At 45.9% G+C, this 5741-nt stretch overlaps 1 pseudogene across 1 annotated transcript; it reads left to right on the forward strand.

Moving 5' to 3' along the window:
* The first annotated feature begins 4308 nt into the window (after positions 1-4308).
* On the forward strand, positions 4309-4843 carry LOC309568457 (ubiquitin-ribosomal protein eS31 fusion protein-like; annotated as a pseudogene). The gene has a single exon. The product of its transcript is annotated as a ubiquitin-ribosomal protein eS31 fusion protein-like (transcript).
* The last annotated feature ends 898 nt before the right edge of the window (positions 4844-5741 follow it).

A 5741-nucleotide genomic window follows, 5' to 3' on the forward strand; every position in this document is an offset into this window, starting at 1 on the left:
GGAGTTCACCGGCTGCACTGAAAAAGCTCAATACTATTATGTAAACAGTACATAGCTGTCACACGGCATACACCGGCCACCTGTACTCTGATCGATGAAACATACAGAAAAATGAGAGCCCCCTTGGGTCCATCATGGCAGTTTATTTATTCATTACAATGGAGAACATAGCTGTTCTTTTTTCATTATATTCTCAGGAAATGCATATTTATATTTATAGATCTATTATACAGATTTATGCATTTATTGTCTTCATGCTAAAAGAAAGGCTTGGATGTTGAAGCTGCTGTGTGATGATGGAAAGATGTTCGCAATTTTTTCACCTTTGGTAACATGATACGCCCGTATTTAGACTGTAACACAGGGATCCTCAAACTACGGCCCTCCAGCTGTTGTGGAACTACACATCCCATGAGCCATTGGAAAACTCTGACATTCACAGACGTGACAAGGCATGATGGTAATTGTAGTTCCTGAACAACTGGAGGGCCATAGTTTGAAGACCCCTGCTGTAACATGTAACATGTTACCAAAGAGCACCTGCCTGCACCCCTCCAATCCCCCACTGTGACAGGGGGCAGGGAATCATCTCCCTGCACCTGCTGTTACAATTTAAAAGGAGCATGTCCCACACAGCCGCATCCACAGCCATCTGTGAATGAATGAACTACAACTAAAGTCTTCCACTGCTGCAGACAGCCTATAGTTCTTAATGAACTGCAAGGGTGCTAATGAGCGCTCATGTAGTCCATTGATCTTCCTGCGTTCCAATAACTGTCTGCCCCATACGGGAGGCACAGACAGACAACTTTATTGAGATTCTGCAGGAACCTGACATTGCACCCACGATCTGCAGATTGTGCCCCCCCAAAGCACCTTGTCCCAATGTTGATGGGAACAAGGGCCTCTTCCCAACAACCCTGAGCTGTGGCTGTGGGGGTCTCAGGTGGGGGGCTTATCAGAATCTGGAAGCCCCCTTTAACAAGGGGCCCACAGATTCTTGCCCCCCCCCTATGTGAATGGGTATGGGGTACATCGTATCCCTACCAAATTACCAAAAAACTGTACAAAAAAAAACACATAAGACAGTTTTTGACAAGTTCTTAATTCGAAAATAAAAATCAAAAAATAGCGTCCCTCGATGTAAAATCCATCGTTAGTCACGACGCCCGCCGGACCCGAAAACTAGAAAAAATTCAAAAATGCTTCGCCGATTCTGAGGCTACCCGCCGTATGGCCACTCCTCAGCTTTGACAGCTCTTTTCTAGGCAATGGGCGGGGGCACCCAGTTACGTAACCTGGTGGCACCACCCCTTCTGATGTCACATGGAGTCACGTGACGTCAGAAGGGGGCAGTGCCACCGGGTGAAGTAATCGGTTGCCACGCCCCTTGCATACGGTGGGTAGCCTCAGAAGAGGCGGAGGCGTTTTTAAATGTTTTTCTATTTTTCGGGTCTGGTGGGCATCGTGACTGACGATGGATTTACATTGAGGGACACAATGTTTTTTTTCCTTTTAATAAAGGATTTGTCAAAAACTGTGTTCTGTGGTTTTTACACTTTTTTGGTAAATATGTACTGGAACAATGTACCCGATACCCCTTCACATAGGAGCCGGGCCAGGAACTTAGGGCCCCCTTGTAAAGGGGGCTTCCAGATTCTGATAATCCACCCACCTGCAGACCCTGGCAACCACAGCCCAGGGTTGTTGGGAAGAGGCCCTTGTCTCCATGTTGAGGGCATGTGGCCTGGTATAGTTCAGGAGGGTGGGGGGGCTCGCTTGTCCTTTCCCCTTTCCTGACCTGCCAGGCTGCTTGCTCGGATATTGCTCGGTATTGATCTGTTTTTTTTTTTCAATTTTGGCGTGGGCCTGGTATGGACTTAGGGGGGACCCTTCGCCATTTTTTTCTTTTTTTTTATCTGTATTGCCAGGAGCTGACAATACATTACAGCCGCGACCAAGTTTAAATTAAATTTTTTGTAAATGTCAGTATTGCTGCAACAGGCTACATACATCGTACAGATGCGCCACTTTACAGGCACATTAACCTCCCTGGCGGTATTCCCGAGTTCCCTCCCTGCATGCGTTGCAAATTCAAAAGTGTCAAAACACTAAATGACATGATACAAAGCTGTGATCCTAACGGATTATACTGTATCATGCCATTTCAGCACAGGATTGCAACTGGTGACTTTTCCAGTGCCCTGCCTGTGCTTTTCCAGTGCTTTGTGCCTGGAAAATTTTGAACGACCATTGTGTCCAAAAAGCGTTTTTTTTTTTGTTTTTTTTTGCGTAAAAGCACTTTTAGATAAACTGGAAAACAGCAACAGCAAAACAGAGTTACTTGAAGAACTGAGCGATAGCGATTCGTGGGAAAATTCGTCATCGGGTATGGAAAGTGACGTCAGCGACGATTCTGATGTCTCTTTCTGGCACATAGCTTGTGGAATTTGTAAAGTATATCAAATGATTCTTCAGAATTTCCAACTAAGCTATGTGCCAGAAAGAGACATCAGAATCATAGCTGTCGTCACTTTCCGTACCTGATGACAAATTTTTCCACAAATCGCTATCGCTCAGTTCTTCAAGTAACTCAGTTTCGCTATCGCTATTTTCCAGTTCGTCTAAAAGCGATTTTGCGCAAAAAGAATGCTTTTTGGACGCCATGGTCGTTCTCAATTTTCCAGGCACAAAGAACTAGAAAAGCACAGGCAGGGCACTAGAAAAGCCACCAGGTGAAATCCTGAATTTGAATTTGCCGCCGGTTCCACCCCCTTGCGTCGCAACGCTCGCAGGGAAGGGAACAGGAAGACAGGTGCCGGCATCGGCCGAGCACACAGCCGGAGGACAGCGGAACGATGGCGGGGGGGGGGGTTCTGGCGGGGGAGAACAGTGGGGGATCGCAGGGGAGGGTGAGTTTTAAAATGTAAAACAACAGATTTCTATGCAAAACAATGTACCGCTTTTAGCACAGAAATCTGGACATAATCAGACCGCCAGGGAGGTTAAAATTGCTGCTCCTGTAAAAATGATTGTTTTAAAAACATTTTTTTGCATTGATACATGTCCCCCAGGACAGTACCCAGGTCCCTATACACTTTTTATGGCAATATCTTGTATATAAGCCTTTAAAATTAGGACTTTTGATTTTTCATGTTTGTGTCCCATAGACTTTAATACAGTTCACATGTTCGCTAGAATTTTTCTATGTTCGAGATGTTCTGGTGTGATTTCAGCCCATCACTACATATTTGTAACATGCTTTACAAATAAGCCACCCCTGCCCTCTTTGGCTCAGGGGTCTCCAAACTTATCAGTATGAGGGCCACATCGTATATTTTACTAATGCTCACTAGCCAAAAAATCTTTAATTTTTAATCAATGATTAATATTTAAACGAGTGATGTTTACTTTCAATTCTTCGCTTATATCAGAGTCTGTCTTAGGAGTCCCAACTTACATCCCTGGAATGCACACTAACCTCTTGGCCTGCAAAACAACTTCCGGCTCCGCCGCACGTCATATTGGGGGACAAAGTACATTTTTAAAGCCTCACCCCCAGCTCCTAGGGACACCCTTTTGCGATCCCATCCAGTGGGTTGTCACACAAAGTGCTTCTGGCTTTCGGAACGGGAAGTTGTATTTTGGGCCAAGGGAGTTAATGTGTGTTTTAGGGACTGCACGCACCCCCAAGAGATATCCTTTGCATCTCACAGATGGAAAAAGTAAGCGCATGAAGAAAACAAGACACTTACAAGAAGTCTTAAACGCTATAGTATACCCCACTGGTAATACATAGAACATGGATAGAGCACTATCTGAGGCTGTTTGCCAATCAATCTCCTTTGCTCTTGATTTTGTATGGTCCCGCCCTGTGCAGCTGTTGGAAGAGAGGGATCTTAGCTTTGAAACAGTATGTAAATGGTGGCCTCATTCAGTTGGATCAGCTCTAAAGAAGAGAGTGTGCCTCCTGAAACACATCAGATTTCCAACCATAGAGGTGTGATTACACTGTCACTGGAGTTTTGTGTTCGATACGCATTTTATCTTCTCATGTTTGGAAGTATGACTTGGTACTGATACTGGTGTGATGTGCACACTTAGGACCACTTTGCATCCACACAGACATTTAAACATATCTAAGTACCAATTTAAGCATCCTATATGTTAGTTAATTTATCAGTATATTTCTAAATTGTAGAAGAAAACCAGGGCACATGCATACATCAATATCTCATCCAAACTTAAGCAGATAGGATCTGGGGGGTTTAACCAAGGATGTTACTGTAATGGTACTTGCTGCTCTCTCCAGGATCCGCCATTAGCAGGAGGTGGATCCGCCATCACCATGCAGATCTTCGTGAAAACGCTGACAGGGAAGACCATCACCCTCGAGGTCGAGCCCTCTGATACTATTGAAAATGTCAAGGCTAAGATTGAGGGCAAGGAAGGTATTCCTCCTGATCAGCAGAGGTTGATCTTCGCTGGCAAGCAGCTTGAAGATGGCCGCACACTCTTAGATTATACAAAGTAACATTCAGAAGGAGTCCAGACTTCACCTGGTGCTGAGGCTCCGTAGTGGTGCTAAGAAGAGGAAGAAGAAGTCTTCCACCACCCCCAAGAAGAACAAGCATAAGCGAAAGAAGGTCAAGCTTGCTGTGCTCAAGTACTACAAGGTTGATGAGAATGGCAAAATCCACCACTTGAGGCGTGAATGTCCATCTGATGAGTGCGGTGCTGGTGTCTTCATGGCCAGTCACTTCGACAGGCACTACTGTGGAAAATGTTGTCTGACTTATTGCTTCAACAAGCCTGAAGACAAGTAAAATGTACATGTGTTAATGGTACTTGCCATGGTACTCTTATTAAATATACCTTATAGCAGGCATCACTAAATGGTGGACCGTGGGCCAAGTCCGAACCCAATCAATGTTCCGTCCAGCCCCGCCGCAGTCGTGCCATTTAGGATCTGTTTTTTTTTCCCTCCACTGCTGCTGCTGCAGCTCTGTCTTTACAGAGCTAACATCTGAGGAGCAGCGCAGTGATGCACGAAGGACGGGGGCTGGTACAGTTAACTAATTGGTTGCTAGAACTGCCCTGTATTCTAGCAACTAATCAGTTAACTGGGGCAGGTCCCGCCCTCCATCCATCTCTTTGCTGCACTTCCGATGTCAGCTGCTGTGCCTCCGATGTCAGCTGCTGTCTACTGTGAAAGGTAGGACAGGGAAGAGGGCACTGCTGACGTAAAGAGGGAAAGAAGGGTGATATCAAAGAGGCAGGGCAGAAATGTAGGGGAGTGATATGAAGGGGGATGGGGTTCTACAAAGGGGGTGCGAACTGAATTGTGAAGGGGGCTGGAGACTGCAGTGTGAAGGGGGGTTTTAAAAAAAGGGGATGAGCACAGCAATATCGGGGGTTGCTATAAAGGGGGTGAGGACAGGAATGTTAAGGGGGGCTGGGGACTGCAGTGTGAATGAGTGGTGCAATAAAATGGGGGAGGACAGTTATGTGAAGGGGGTGCTATAAAGGGGGTGAGGACAGTTATGTGAAAGGGGTGCTATAAAGAAGGTGAGGACAAATATGTGAAGGGGGGTGCTATAAAGAGGGTGAGGATAGTTACATGAAGGGGGTGCTATAAAGGGGAGGGGACAGTTACGTGAAGGGGGTGCTATAAAGGGGGAGGACAGTTATGTGAAGGGGTGTTATAAAGGGGGGGGCAGCTATGTGAAGGGGGTGCTAGA

Source organism: Pelophylax lessonae, assembly GCF_965119305.1.
Source record: "Pelophylax lessonae genome assembly, chromosome: 12".
Taxonomy (NCBI): Eukaryota; Metazoa; Chordata; class Amphibia; order Anura; family Ranidae; genus Pelophylax; species Pelophylax lessonae.